This window comes from Diabrotica virgifera, chromosome 1 (genome assembly GCF_917563875.1).
Source record: "Diabrotica virgifera virgifera chromosome 1, PGI_DIABVI_V3a".
In the NCBI taxonomy this organism is placed as follows: domain Eukaryota; kingdom Metazoa; phylum Arthropoda; class Insecta; order Coleoptera; family Chrysomelidae; genus Diabrotica; species Diabrotica virgifera.
This window is the reverse complement of record NC_065443.1, coordinates 243,791,367-243,808,306: the sequence shown is the minus strand read 5'-3', so window position 1 is coordinate 243,808,306 and position 16,940 is coordinate 243,791,367. Positions and strand designations below refer to the sequence as shown.

General features: G+C 30.9%; 1 protein-coding gene across 6 annotated transcripts in view; it reads left to right on the top strand.

Moving 5' to 3' along the window:
* Window positions 1–16,940, top strand: part of LOC126883113 (Ig-like and fibronectin type-III domain-containing protein 2) — a 1,605,319-nt gene that overhangs the window by 708,625 nt on the left and 879,754 nt on the right. Inside the window, exon 1 of one of the 6 annotated variants that reach the window (XM_050648373.1) lies at window positions 15,390–15,552. The exons of the other annotated variants lie outside the window; for them this stretch is intronic. The gene's annotated coding sequence lies outside the window, so the exon portion shown is untranslated. Of the gene's footprint in view, window positions 1–15,389; window positions 15,553–16,940 lie in introns of those variants that run through there. 6 annotated transcript variants of the gene reach the window in all.

Sequence of the window (16,940 nt, the reverse complement as noted above, 5' to 3'; positions counted from 1 at the left end):
AGAATCAAAAGATCAAAAAAAATTCAAAACTGCCATTTAAAACCTCGGCTCATGTATTAAAAGAAGAATGCTATAAATAAGATATTTAATTACCCTATTTTTAACTGTAGCGATTTAAACGATAAAACTGCCATTTTTGACCCTTATTTGTTAATAACTAAATTTCTCTTCCGAACTCTGACGGGCATTTTTGTACTTATAATTTATTAAGTACCTATATAGTACCCAAAAAAACCCATTTGCAACCTGGCTGCTCAAGTGTCCCGAACATGGTATATTTTTGCCTTATTTCCCTGGCGTAACAATCTGTAACAGAAAATTCCGTTTCTCAGTACTTTTTTTACTGGACTTAAGAGGAAACAGTAGCGATCAACAGGTAGCGAAAACGCGTTCCAAGATTGCGGCTGTAATTTAGAATATCTTTTCGAGATATTTGGCACACGTATTCGTAATATAATAAAGAATGGAGGTACAGAGCCAAATTTGAAAAAAATATTAATATGTGGAAGTTACTCTGTAATTAAATACAATATTAAAAAAACGAGCCTGTACCGCCATTAAGAAGAACAAAAAAATACTCTTTCTTCAAATAAACTTTTTTATCCGATGCCTAGTGTTTGTGTCATTTTGGAACTACTAAAATTTTTTATTTCATTAGTAGTTCCAAAATGACACAAAATCTAGGCATCGGATAAAAAAGTTTATTTGAAAAAGTGTATTTTTTTGTTCTTCTTAATGGCGGTACAGGCTCGTTTTTTTAATATTATATTTAATTACAGAGTAATTTCCACATATTAATATATTTTTCAAATTGGGCTCTGTACCGCCATTCTTTATTATATTACGAATACGTGTGCCAAATATCTCGAAAAAATATTCAAAATTATAGCCGCAATCTTGGAACGCGTTTTGGCTACCTGTTGATCGCTACTGTATCACCTTAAACTATTTGACTTGTTTCATTATTATTTTTCTATATCGATACATTTTTGGCAAAGTAACGTAAGTGACATTTTTGTCGAAAATCATGTTTTTTCATTAAACTAACGCTATTAGTGTTTAGAAGGTATTGCCAAAGTGTAGTAAGCCTAGAATTACTTTAAACCTTTTTTTTTTAAATATTTTAAAAACGTATGTCCAGAATTGTTTTAATCATACCCGCAAAAGAAACGCAACTTTAGCACTATTTCCATAATAATAACGTAAGCAAACGTCGTTTACCGCCATAATAACGTAAGTACCGGTCGGATTCTGTTACTTACGTCAGATTTTCGCAGTCAGTGTTTGGCTTACAACAGTGACAGATTCGTGCTACAATCGACTAAATTATTGATTTTAGGTAAGTTATAACGAAAAACATGTATTTGTAGTTATTTCAAAAAACTCTAAAACCTTAACTAACATTATGAACCTGTAAAACTCCATTTCATATTTAATTTCGTTTATTTATTACAAATTATTTTGACATAACCTAAAAAAAATTCGGTTGAATTGTTTGTTAAAACATCTTTGTAAATGTTGATATAAAATATAAACTGTTTGTGAAAAAAATAAGTTTAAAATTGTAAAATTATCAATTTGAACTCTTGTATCTAGAAAACGGTTAGAAATAAAGAAATACTGCTTGCATGTTTCTATTCTGATTTGCATAGAATAGTGCATTCACTGAAGGTTTTTACCTCCGATTTCGTTGAGCCTTCATCGATTTTCACGAACATTGGTGAGTAGTTAGAGGATAGCTCAAGGAATAAAGGTGATATGATGCAAACTTGCGCTTTTACCCTGGGGGTGGATGCTACCCCTTCTCAGGGGTGAAATTATTTTATTAAAAATGATACCATAAGTCGATAGAGGGACAAATTCTAAGCCAAATTTGTTATATAACGTTATTAAAATAAATCAATACATTTTGAGTTATTAAATAAATATCAAAGATTTTATTTTTTTCGTAAAAAATGCCTGTTTTAAAGTTGTTTTTCACGTATAACTCAAAAACTATAAGCTTTTACAAAAACTTATTATTGACGAAATTGAAGATAATAAAAAACTAAATACACACCCGTTACATAAAGAACTAAACTAACGTTAATTCAAAGTGAGTTCTGGGTAATTGAGTGTATATTATTTTCGACGAGTACTCAAATCTAAGCATTCAAGCTTAAATAACGGGAAAACGATGCACTTTATAAAATCTGCAAAGCACTTGTCAAAGTACTTCGTAATACCTATCAAATGAGCTGCAGAAGAAGTTAATAGCTTCGAAATTAAGCAAGTTATGATGAAAAGAAGAGAACCCTTTCGAATTTTTTAGAAAAAAGTTTATTAAGAACACTTGTTTAGAACTGAATTTTATTTACCATTTATGCCTTACCGACACTTGATCAGTGCCTAGATATTTTTAAGCTAAACTACTGTTAATAAACTACAAATAAAAAAATGAATACGTAATTGCAGATTATCCTAAAGCGTTTGTTTTTTTAAGGTCGAAAGCGACAAGAAAAGGTCGTTTGTGAACCTGAAAAAATTTATAAGCAACTGCTTCCAATATCCGAATTGAAAAAAAGGGATCTGGAAAAACTCTGCAAAAATAATCTCATACCTGCCAGGTTTCATGATGAATATTTTAAATTAAAATGTAAGTCTTCTCTTCAAGATGAGTTAGCAGAGATTGATGCAAAGGATGACACTGATGATGAAGCCTCCAAAACTTAATAAAAAATATTATGTATTTAGTTTATTATGTATTTACTAGCAAGAATTTAATATTTCCTTTAGTTTTTTTTTCATCTAGCTATATAAATTCACTTAAATAAATATCAGATTGTTGTAACGTTATTATAATAAACGATTGTTTGTAATTCTTTCCAAATTACTTTAACTGCTACAAATTCCCGCCAAAGTGACGTATGTGTGTGCTTACGTTACATTTTTTATCAAGACTCAAGATTTTAGAACCCGTAAAGTAACTTAAGTATCAATTAACCGCTAAAACTATACAAAAACTTTAAAAAATATTGTTCTTTATTAAACTGTAGACCTCAAAAAACACCATGGTAAATTTTGTATAATTTAAATAAGCTTAACCAGGTTAAATTAAAAACGTGGTTTTTCTACAAAAACGTTTTTGGTGACTTACGTTACTATGCCAAAAGTGTATCGATATATACACACCTCTACTAAAATCAGGAGATAAATAGAAACGAGGTCGTAGTTAAATGTCCGTTTTGAATTTTCCCTTGGTAGTTTGCAATTCTTATGTAAAATGGAGATGGTTATCATTATGTCAGTTATATGGAATAATGTCGTTATTATGTCTAATAGGCAATTATATTTAATAGATAAATATCTATTAAAAAAGTCTTAAGAAAATACAAAAAACCTAAAAAAATGTATAGCGTGATTATTTGACAACATTAGCAGTCACCATATCATGAAAACCAAAACAGAGAACCAAAATATTCAGTTCATTGACTGTGTATTTAATGAAATGTGTAAATTGTTTAAATTAAATTTCTCTTTATCAAATATAATTATTAGTATAATTAATTGTATCTGTCGAAATTTAATAAACATTTCAACAAATATTTTAGAATTAAATTGCAACATATTTTGTGTGTTCTTAATATTAATCAAATATTTAATTGATCTAAATATTAATCAAAACTGTAAAAACTGACTTTACAATGGAACTAAGAACAAAAGGTGGGAAAATAATCACCCATGCAGATAATGTCGTTTGTATTACAAACAAAAAATTTTATAAAAAATATTCTAAAAAAATTATTTTGGAATAATATTTTTTTTTAATGTTGTTCTGAAGCTATTTTCTTGTGGCATTTTTTTAACAAACTACTGTTAGTGGGAAATAAGCCACAATTTCACCAAAAAAATGATTTTATTAACGTTTCGAAGCCCAAATCGGGTTTCATTGTCAAATACAAAATACTACTAAAATAAACAAAAATGTTGTTGTTAAGTAAAAAAATTCTTCTAATAATTTATTTAATCTGACTCATTTATATTGGCAATTCAAATGTATATTATACATTTTAAAGTAAAAGACTTTAAAATGATATCGCCAATATTTATGAGTTGCGTTCCTGGGACGACTTAGAAGATAGTTCATTCGATTACATGAAATCAATCCCAACTCAAGAATATCCGTCACAAGAATCATAGCATGTGATATGTCTTTAATAAGACAACCAAATGCAACGATGACAGTAAAATTCTCGCGTTAGAGGTTCCATAGTAAATCACAAGGGAAACAGGAAAAAACCTCGTGATACTATCCCGACATCGTAAGTATTTGGTCTTACATTTAATTTACTTTCAAAAAACTAATACCAAATTCTGACTTTAATATGTTTAAATTATAAATAATATTAATAATAAATAGATATACAATAAGTAATACTAAAATATAAAATTTGTACTAACTCGATATGTTATTGACTTACTAATCGTGGTATTTTCTTTCTATTGACTTCCTCTTTCAGCATGGGTAACCACATCTTACTGCATTCATACCACGATTAGTAGGTCAATAACATATCGAGTTAGTACAAATTTTATATTTTAGTATTACTTATTGTATATCTTCTTCTTCAGGTTCCTTCCCCTATCGGAGGTTAGAAATCATCATCGCTATTTTAATTTTATTGGCCGCACTTCTGAATAATTCTAATGAGCTGCAACCGAACCACTCTCTCAAATTTCTTAGCCAGGATATTTTGCGTCGTCCTGGGTTTCTCTTCCCTTGTATCTTCCTTTGCATAATTAACCTAAGTAATACGTACTTCTCGCCCCTCATTATATGACCCAGATATTGAATCTTTCCAATTTTAACAGTTTTCATGACTTCATATTCTTTCTTTATTCTTTGTAACACCTCTATACATATTAGTTACTTTTTCAGTCCACGATATTCTGTGGATTCTCCTGTAGCACCATATCTCAAAGGAGTTTAATTTTTTTGATTTCAGACTGTTTTATTGTCCACGCTTCCATGCCGTATAGTAAAGTAGAAAAAACGTAACAACGTAGCATTCTTGTGCGGATTTCTAGATTAAGGTTACGGTTGCAAAGTAAGTTCTTCAATTTTATGAACGTGTTTCTTGCCATTTCTATTCTAGATCTGATTTCTTTTGTTTGATCTCCATCTTCGGTTAGCCACGTTCCTAAATATTTATATGTTTGTACATCTATGTTTTATTAATATTATTTATAATTTAAACATATTAAAGTCAGAATTTGGTATTAGTTTTTTTAAAGTAAATTAAATGTAAGACCAAATACTTACGATGTGGGGATAGTGTCACGAGGTTTTTTCCTAGTTTTCCCTCGTGATTTACTATGGAATCTCTAACGCGAGAATTTTACTGTCATCGATGCATTTGGTTGTCTTTTTAAAGACATATCACATGCTATGATTTTTGTGACGGATATTCTTGAGTTGGGATTGATGTCATGTAATCGAATGAACTATCTTTTAGTAAAGTCGTCCCAGGAACGCAACTTATAAATATTGGCGTTATCATTTTAAAGTCTTCTACTTTAAAATGTATAATATACATCTGAATTGCCAATATAAATGAGTCAGATTAAATAAATTATTAGAAGAATTTTTTTACGTAGCAACACATTTTAGTTTATTTTAGTAGTATTTTGTATTTTGACAACGAAACCTGATTTGGACTTCGAAACGTTAATAAAATCATTTTTTTTTGGTAAAATTGTGGCTTATTTCCCATTAAAAGTAGTTAAATATTTTTTAAAAACAATTTCCTGAGTGGAAATTGAAACGTCATTGAAATATTAGTTAATTAAACGTGTAATTTTTATTACACCAATATGTTATTGTGGCTCAATCCCATATTAACATAATATTTAAATATATTTTAATTGTATTATAAATAGTCCGGGCAGATTATCGGATAATAGGCCATTTTTGGGAAAAGTTATTAAATAACTAATAAATTTTATAGTCGGTTCGCTAAACTCAGACACAACTGGCTAGTGATTTTAGTAAGTGGTTTTGCCAATTTAGTAAAATTGGCAAAAAAAATAATTACTAAATAGTTAGTAATTTTGGCAAAATTGACCAAAAACAAAAAATTACCTATTAACCTTCCGATGACCAACCTTTTTTTGTTACACGGATGACCAAGGGGGGAAAATGACCCAGGTCAAAAATGTCAAAAATGACAATTAACAAAAAAATGAAGTTTTTTTTTAAATTTCTTTTTATTTTTTTTTTAATTTTTTTTTAATTTTTTTTTATGGCATGGACTTTATGTCATTCAGCCAGTCAAAACATGAGTATTAGTGTCATGTGTAGTGTGTATGTTGAGTAAGTGTCTTGTTATTTTGAAAAGTCGACGTCATTAGCGTAAAACTACTTGGAATTACACATAATAGACGGTATTTTACTAAACATCAACTTCAGAATATATTTTTTATTCGTAAAATAGAGGGAATTTTTTTTATTTCAAAATTTGAGGATATCTAGAATGATATTAAAGTAAAATAAAAAAATAATGAGTTAAAAATTGAAAATACTTTTGAATTTATTAAAGAAAAACATACTGTTCATACGATCTGAATTGGACCAGACGAATTTTTGGGGTCCGGTCAATAATTCTACGCGAGCATAGAGATTTATAATGTGTAATGTGTAAGATAAACATTTTTGTAATTGATCATTCCCCGTACATTGTCCACATGGACACTGGTGTGGCTTATTACTTTCTAACGCATCTTATTGGACAATACTGAAATGCAATTGGTCAAATTTTTCGGATATACTTAGGCTTAAAGCATATCGTTATCTCTCAAAAATGCCTTCTCATTTTTCAAAGCCGGCATGCAATATAAACACAAATAAACAGTGTCGTCGTCCGTCGTGATATACTTATAATTATTTTGTTTTTATATTAAAATTGTATTTTATTTTTTAGCTTTCAAATTAATAAGTACATTAAATGTCATTTGTATTGTGTACTTTTAATTATTAATTTTAAATTTTAATAAAAGTTAATACGATGTCAACTGGAACAGACGAATTTTTGGGGTCCAGTCATTGATTCTACGACGAGCATAGAAATAAATATAAACATTTTTGTAATTGATCACTACAGGTATTATCCAGATGGACGCAGCTGTGACATATTGCTGTCTAACTTATCTTATTGGGCATTGCTGAAGTGTAATTAGTCAAATTCTTCGGAAGTGCTTACGCTAAGACTTTATCGTTATCTGGAAAAAAATGCGATCTCGGGTTTCTCAGCGATATAACCAGTATCGTCGTAATGCGACAGTAAGCGCACGTATATTTTTAATTTTTTTTTGCAAAAGGCAGGCTTGTGTTTTAAGTTATACAGTAGGAATAAGTTGTTGTAAATACTTATTAAATATGGCTTTTTGGCGACCGTTTGAATGTGATACCAACGAGAATACTAGTGACAATCCAATGGACGATTTAGGTATGTAAATTCGTATTTAATTAAAACAATAATTGTTATTTAATACAGTCGAACCCGCTTATTGGAATAGCCTTCGTGACAATCAAAAGTATTTCTATAACCGGGATATTCTAATAACCGATCATTGGTCGCTAGTAGAAACGTTTCGGGACCTCAAATTTCTATTCCTTAAACCGGGATATTCCTTTAAGAGGTATTCTAATAAGCGGGTTTGACTGTATAAATACAGTATGGTGCAAATGTTTGGAATAAATTCGTTATTTCGTAAACCTGCGACTTTAAAGAAACATCCCGAAACAGGTCGATTTTTATTTTTAAACTTTGATATTTTGGCATATATATATATATATATATATATATATATATATATATATATATATATATATATATATATATATATATATATCATACGACGGGCGTCATCCATATGGGTGTGATGACGTAGTCGATGATTTTTTTTAATGAGACTAGGGTCGCGTGATGTCTCATTTGAGAGGTTATTTAATTCTGTATTTAGTAATATAAATATTAACATATTTATTTGTAAAGAGTATCCAAAAAATCCAAAAAAAGTAATCCAAAAAAAGAAGGATGTATTTAATTTATTTAATTCAAAATACATTCTAATGCTGTCAGAAAATAGAAAAAAAATTATTTGACAAATAAGCATTGCTTTTCGCTTAAATTAAATGTTCAGATTTCCAAGAGGTAGGTGGTTGGCGGGAGCTGGTTTAAACATTGAATTTTAGCGAAAAACAATGTTTATTTATTATATAAACATTTTTGTCTATTGTGACAACAGTAAAATTGTATTTTGAATTAAATAAATTACATACATTTTTCTTTTAGTCAATTTTTTTGTCAAGTAGAGTCAATTAATTTAATTGAAAAAAAAATTTGGACACCCTATATAAACAATTGTATTAGTATTTACATTACTGAATACAAAATTCAGTAACCTTTAAAATGAGCTATCACACGATCCCTACTCTCATTTTAAAAATCATCGATTACGTCATCACACGAATAGGGATGACATCACTCGTATGATATATATTATGTATTAAAGTGTGTAAAAGTAGTATTTTATTTCATTTGTTAAGCGCTTTCGACAAAATTGTCATCATCGGAGCTAATGGTCAATATAAAAATAAGTACCACTGCTTATGAGTCATAGAAACTACAATATGTACCCACTACCTATGCATGAGCATATTGTTGAACATTAGAATTCTAAGTGTATTACAATATGGAAGGCGAATTGGTCGTCTTCATGTAAGTATTTTATTTTTGTATTCAAATTGTAGTCTCATTTCTTTAGTTTTGCACATTAAATTGCATTTGTATTATGTATTTTTAATCATATTTGATGGCAATTTCATAAAGAAATGTGAATATTTACTGTTTAGGAAATATTAGACCTTAATAATAATTTAAAAATAAAAATTTATTAATTTCTATTGCGCCGCCTATGTTTTACAGAAGAAGCCGACACTTGGTGTCAAATTTTGTGTTTATAATTGTCCAACTGACATCGTAAGAACTATAAACTATATAATATATACTTATACGCTGGCGTCACAATTTCCCCCGCTTGGTCATCCGAAAGTTAAAATCACTAGCCAGTTGTGTCCGAGTTTAGCGGACCGAATATATCAGCAATTTTATTGCTGGAATTGAATCTTATGATTCTATAGGTACATACATACATACATAATCGGAAACCTCCTACACCCGTAGGTGTCTTAAGCGTTCTTAAAATTTGTCTACAAATTTACGCCACTCTTTTCTGTCTCCAGCTAGTTCCTTCGGCTCACTCCATGTCTTCCCTCTTTCTTCGAGAATCTCATGTATGCTTTTGTTCCATGTTTTTCTTGGTCGTCATCTACGATTTCTCCCTATTCTTCTCGCCTCCCATATTTTCTTCACCTGTCTAGTTTCGTTCATTCTGATCATGTGTCCGCACCATTTCAGTTTCTTTTCTTCTGCTTTTACCTTTAGTGATTTCGTTCCTAGTTCTTGTCTAATGTCTTCGTTTCTTCTTCTGTCTGTTCTTCTAACACCCAGCACTCTCCTCAAGTATTTTATTTCACTTGCTTGCAGTCGCTTTGTTTGTCTTTCGTCAAGAACCCAGTTTTCTGCCCCGTAGGTTAATACAGGTTGGTACACTGTTTGGTATACGATCATTTTCGTTTTTGTAGTTATTTCTTTTCTGTTCAAAAAGATTTTGTATAGTGCATCATATAATCTAAATGCCAAGTTTATTCTGGCACCAATTTCGTCTTTTTGTGTCCCTTTGTTATTCAAACTTATCCCTAAGTACTTGAATACTTCTATCTGTTCGATTATATTTCCTTCAATGTTAATGTTTTTTTGTGTGTTGTTTTTTGTAACTAATATCACTTTAGTTTTCTCGGTGTTTACTCTTAAGTTGTATGGTTTTAATTCTTCTGTTCACATTGTCATGCTCTTTTGAAGGTCTTTTTCTGTTTTTGATATAAGCACTATATTTATCATCTGAAAATACACATTACACATGCTTCTACTTTGACTACTTGCATATTTCTGTATCCTGCAATATATTTTTTTTGTTTTTGGCCAGCAAGCTTTTATTACTTCGTCCACAACGCTTATAAACTATAATGGACTCAATACACCAGCCTGTCTGACTCCATCGTTATTTTTGAAGATTTTTGAAGTTCTGTTTTAACCCCCTCTGTGGCTCAGTGGTAAGAGCGCCTAACCTTTGGATCGAAAGTTCCGAATGGTAGTGAGTTCGAATCTTACCAGGGTCAGAAATATTTTCATTTATTATAAATTAATAAATGAAAATAATGTCTATCTTTGTGGGATCGGTACTCACCGGAGGGACCGCAGACGTTCGGATACAATTAGCGTCTATTTGCAAAGACAATGACGTCGACTTTGCAAAGTAACAAGACACTTACTCAACACACACACTACACATTACACCTGAGTTAGTGATAAGTTATACAATTACGTGGCTAAAGTTCTAGTTCTAAACCAAGGCCAGAATCAGAGAAAAAAAAGTTCTGTTTCTTGCTCTTACTTGGTTATTTGTATTTTCGTAAAGACTACATAACACCTTCAACAATTATTGATCTACATTCTTGTTCTCTAGGCTCTTCCAGATTCCTGCCGTGTCCACCATATCAAACGCCTTTTTCATATCTAAGAATGCTAAATAGTTTTCTTTATTTTTGACTAGAGGCTTTTCAATAGCGCGTTATGTAATAGCGGATTAAGCGCCAAAATGTAGTTTTGAGATAAATCGGTTTAAAGATTTTAAATTTGTTTTTGGTACTATTTCTAAAATATAGTACTGACATGTTTCATATTTAACATATTAATGCAAATGTAAATAGACTTTTACATGTGTTTAAAATTTTTTAAAAATAATTTATATTTTAAAAGTTATTCGATCAAATGTCGCTTAATTCGTTAATGATTTTTTAAGATATGCATGAGTTAAAATCCGAATACCGGATTAAGAGACATATTTGGCGCTTAATCTGATGTTTCCTGACAAAGGATGTCTTTTAATTCGATATCTTAAACGTTAGTAAATATGTTATGTTTTGTAATAAAGACTTAACCGACTATTCGTGGCGCTTGATTCGTTATTACACTTACAAAGATGCGGATTTTTGTTTATGACAATGGATTATGTACCATTATTGGCGTTTAGTTCGATATTACAAATCCTAGTGTGAGATTTTTTTTAATAAAATAAAAAATGTCGCTTAATACAGGCATTTAAAAACAGCTTTTTTTTAAATTTTTTTACAAAAAACATATTTTTATTCATAGATTTGTACCCTAGCTGCAAGATGGCACTATTATCTCGATTTTGGACTTTTGGCGGTTAATCCGTTATTACATAACGCGGTCCAATTATTTGTTGCAAAGTTAAATTGTGGTCTTGTATACTGTGCGCTGGTCTAAACCCACTTTGTGCATCTGCTAGTCTAGGTTCTATCGTCTTACGTAATTTACTTTATAGACATAGCTCCTTTATTTTTGGCGAGAAAAAGTTTTTTCAAAAATAATTTTGTATGATTTTTGAAGAGCTATAAGAATATGCAAATTAAATTCTGTAAGATCCCTTAGTTTTTAATTGGGGTGAGTTTAAATGGCTCGATAAGGGGGTGTTTGCTCGTAGAGGATTTAAACAGCTATATCACGCTAACTATTCACTTTAATGAAAATCTATGCACAAGGAAATTTTAGTTGTTATTAAAAAGCTACAATTTAGTAGTCTATTATTTTTTTCTTATCTCCAGTAGTTTCGGAGATATTTTGAAGAAAATGGTGAAAAATACGAAATTACAAAAAATCAATTTTTCGTTAAACTCAAATATTTATAAAATTAGGCCTTTTAAATGGGTCAAACTTCTTAGATGTATTGATAATACAAATATAAAAGAAATTACAGATAAGTAAAGACCATCTTTTAATTAGGAGGGTCGTTAGGGAGTTGTTTTCACTGATTTTTTTCATAAAGAAAAAAGGTACCGACATTTTTGTGATCATAAGTCACTCAATTTTTATGCTAAAAACTTTATATTATTTTTTTAAAGGTCTAGTTCAATCCTTGAAAAAAAGTTATCTAAGTTTTCCTCGAAAAATGCAAAGTTTTCCCGTTATTTGGCTTTGAATATTTCAAATTATGCGTTTGACGAAAATAGCTAACCTTTAACATGCTGTATATCGGTTGGTATTGATCGTAAAAATATTATAAAAAAGAATTTGGTTTGTGTTACTAAAAGACACAATTTCGATGGCTATATTTTTTTGATTAAATGCAAATTTTTCGAGTTATTCTCAAAAAACCCTCTAAAAACGTGGATTTTTTTAGTCGAAAAACTGTTAGGTACTTTCAACCGCGAAACTCTAAAAATATTAATTTTACGAAGAAAATGTAAAAAACATTTTTTCTTACGAGGAAAACAACGAAAAGCCCCAGATACAACGTTTACTACTTTTTAAACAATTAGAATAATTGAAATAAAAATATAATAAACAATATTTTAAATCTAAGACTTTTCGTTAATAAACTGCTTTCTGGCTGCATCCCATATCTCCGGATGTTACAATATATAATCACGTAGAGACGACGAAAATAGGAGAAAGCAAATAGAGGACACTTAGGACACGCATTTACCTTCTCTTCGTCTAGGAAAAGGACCGAAAGACAGTTTCTAAATACTCAAAACTGAATAAAATGAAAAAGATAAAAAAGGGTTCAAGGCAGGTTTTGTTTATATTCGATTCAGAGTTGGACTACCATCTCCATATAGCAACTATTTCAGCATCCTTATGCATCATCAGTCAAGTTTATGCAGTCACAATTCCGAAGGGAATACATATAAACATTCTGCCTGTTTTAAGGCAAACCATCGCGATGCAATGAACCGACCTTTTGAGACGCAATCTAGCGACATCTCTCGTATTACGAGGAAAACAACGAAAAGCCCCAGATACAAAGTTTACTACTTTTTAAACAATTAGAATAATTGAAATAAAAATATAATAAACAATATTTTAAATCTAAGACTTTTCCTCGTTGTTTTCCTCGTAATACGAGAGATGTCGCTAGATTGCGTCTCAAAAGGTGGGTTCATTGCATCGCGATGGGTTGCCTTAAAAGAGGCAGAATGTTTATATTCCCTTCAGAATTGTGACTGCATAAACTTCACTGATGATGCATAAGGATGCTGAAATAGTTGCTATATGGAGATGGTAGTCCAACTGTCAATCGAATATAAACAAAACCTGCCTTGAACCCTTTTTTATCTTTTTCATTTTACTCAGTTTTGAGTATTTAGAAACTGTCTTTCGGTCCTTTTCCTAGACGAAGAGACGGTAAATGCGTGGCCTAAGTGTCCTCTATTTGCTTTCTCCTATTTTCGTCGTCTCTACGTGATTATATATTGTAAAATCCGGAGATATGGGATGCAGCCAGAAAGCAGTTTATTAACAAAAAGTTTTAGATTTAAAATATTGTTTATTATATTTTTATTTCAATTATTCTAATTGTTTAAAAAGTAGTAAACTTTGTATCTGGGGCTTTTCGTTGTTTTCCTCGTAATACGAGAGATGTCGCTAGATTGCGTCTCAAAAGGTGGGTTCATTGCATCGCGATGGTTTGCCTTAAAAGAGGCAGAATGTTTATATTCCCTTCAGAATTGTGACTGCATAAACTTCACTGATGATGCATAAGGATGCTGAAATAGTTGCTATATGGAGGTGGTAGTCCAACTCTGAATCGAATATAAACAAAACCTGCCTTGAACCCTTTTTTATCTTTTTCATTTTACTCAGTTTTGAGTATTTAGAAACTGTCTTTCGGTCCTTTTCCTAGACGAAGAGAAGGTAAATGCGTGGCCTAAGTGTCCTCTATTTGCTTTCTCCTATTTTCGTCGTCTCTACGTGATTATATATTGTAAAATCCGGAGATATGGGATGCAGCCAGAAAGCAGTTTATTAACGAAAAGTCTTAGATTTAAAATATTGTTTATTATATTTTTATTTCAATTATTATAATTGTTTAAAAGTAGTAAACTTTGTATCTGGGGCTTTTCGTTGTTTTCCTCGTAATACGAGAGATGTCGCTAGATTGCGTCTCAAAAGGTGGGTTCATTGCTTCGCGATGGTTTGCCTTAAAAGAGGCAGAATGTTTATATTCCCTTCAGAATTGTGACTGCATAAACTTCACTGATGATGCATAAGGATGCTGAAATAGTTGCTATATGGAGATGGTAGTCCAACTTTGAATCGAATATAAACAAAACCTGCCTTGAACCCTTTTTTATCTTTTTCGTTTTACTTAGTTTTGAGTATTTAGAAACTGTCTTTCGGTCCTTTTCCTAGACGAAGAGAAGGTAAATGCGTGGCCTTAGTGTCCTCTATTTGCTTTCTCCTATTTTCGTCGTCTCTACGTGATTATATATTGCAAAATCCGGAGATATGGGATGCAGCCAGAAAGCAGTTTATTAACGAAAAGTCTTAGATTTAAAATATTGTTTATTATATTTTTATTTCAATTATTCTAATTGTTTAAAAAGTAGTAAACTTTGTATCTGGGGCTTTTCGTTGTTTTCCTCGTAATACCAGAGATGTCGGTAGATTGCGTCTCAAAAGGTGGGTTCATTGCATCGCGATGGTTTGCCTTAAAGGAGGCAGAATGTTTATATTCCCTTCAGAATTGTAACTGCATAAACTTCACTGATGATGCATAAGGATGCTGAAATAGTTGCTATATGGAGATGGTAGTCCAACTCTGAATCGAATATAAACAAAACCTGCCTTGAACCCTTTTTTAAATTTTTTTCTTATATTAATTAGGTTTTACATCGATTTACGTGGTTAAAATTTAATAAAAAATTCCCACCCCCGAGATTCTCACCCAGCTGCATGGTATAGAAAATGTTCCTTGGAATATTCCCTACCTTCTGTGAAAATTTCAAGTAAATCCATGCTGGACGAAAAAATTGCGAGCCAAAATGCTTCAGTTGCTGGCCTATTTTTATTAATTTTTACGGAAAGTTCTAGGGAATTTTTTGGAAAAATTTGTTAAATCGAGGAAACCGTTTTGTCGAGGGTCGTTATATCAATCATCAAGGTTATAATGTATTATTATTATGTAGCCTATACTGTTGATCTTGCGTATTGTGCCAAGATTATATTAATTTTTTGGAACATTTTCTACAGAATGCATCAATTACAAATTTAATATCAATTGAAATGTATATATGGATTAAAATAAACAAGTTAATTCTTTGAAGCGCCTGTCTTTTATCAACCTAATACCGTCTAATCTGCGTTCGTTAAAGAAATATATTTACATAATGATTCCTCAATATATTGCTACTTGTCTGCCGCTAATGTCGTCTGATAGATTTGGTCGCGAGTTCATTAGTAATTATCATTTTTACATATCAAAGACGTTAAAAAACAAGTTATGTGTCAATGAAGTTGGTTATATAATGCTAATTGTTGTTGTGACTGTGCTAATGTTTTTTTAACAGTTTACGGAATCTCTTCTGTAAGTAGTATAATGTAATTATTATTTTTTTTAATCTGAATATAATTTCTTATATCTAATATCATATTTTTTTTATTACTACTGTTGTAGAATAATAATATACTTATAGCTTGCTGGGTATATTTGAGCTAACTGTAACATGTAACCTATTGTCCAAATGTTACAACATTGCTATATTAATGCCCCAAAAGTTTGATTGACTAATCCTTAGAATATCACTTTTTATACTGAATCTAAAAATGGATAAGTTTTTTCTAAATGGTATGGGGTTTTCTTGTGATAGTAAAACTCGATGAATACAGTTTTACCTATTTATAGCTGTACCTACATGTTTACCACACTAAAAGCTGATTAGGTTTCGTGTGATTTTCTTGTATGTTGGATGGAGTCCAGCATTTTTGGACTCCACTTTCCTTGATATCGTTTTTACATAGGTACTTCATATACTATGTAAAACTTTCTCCATTTCATCACTAACATCTCCAAGATTTTGTGGAAAAAAGCTCAAGTGAGAATCAAAAAAATGGATATAGGAGACATGTTGCTATCCAAATCACATGCTTTTAGTAGATTTTTGACATATTCCTTATAGTTTGTAACTTACCACGAATATTTTAACCATTATATGCTTTTTTTTAATAGTTAAGTCTGCTTTTGAAATTGTTACTTTTTATCAAAAACCTCTTTGATTTTCGCATCACTTATTCCTTGAAACTTTTCTTGTAAGTAGCAAAAATCTTGTCTATAGCCTTGACAAAATTTTTCATCAATCCTAACTTGATATGCAGTGGTGGCAGGTATATTATTTGGGATTAACCAATTTCATGTTTTCACCATTTTTTGCAGGTTCAAGAGATTTGCGCTTAGGCCATGATTTCTTTTTATATTGGCTTTTGCGATCTCGGTTCTCCCATCACGAACAAAACTTTGTATACCCAGCCCGCAAGTAAAGTAACAGCAATTACTTTAAGACCTCCACATAGTGGAGCTCTATACAGTTCCATATGTATCTATCAGAGTAGATATTTTCTTTTCATGTTGCTATATGTCTCTTTCGTGTTTATAAAATGGGCCAAAGAGACTGAAGGAAATTGGTTACCGTTATGAAATCGTGCTATTAGAGGTAAAACTCACTAAGTTCACTTTTTTGGGATTGTGACATTTTCATCAATTTGAACTCAATACGCTAATGCCCAGCTCTGGAAAAGTCACCTGGGGCTCTAACCCTTCTAATTGCTGAGATAATTTATGGCACAATTCACTAAGTGCATTATTGTGAATTTAGGTTTCAGGGCAAAACTCATTAAAACGTATTATTGCACTTAGTGAATTTTTCCTTTCAATATGGAGTGCAATATTGTGAATTTCGGTTTCAGGGTAAAACTGAC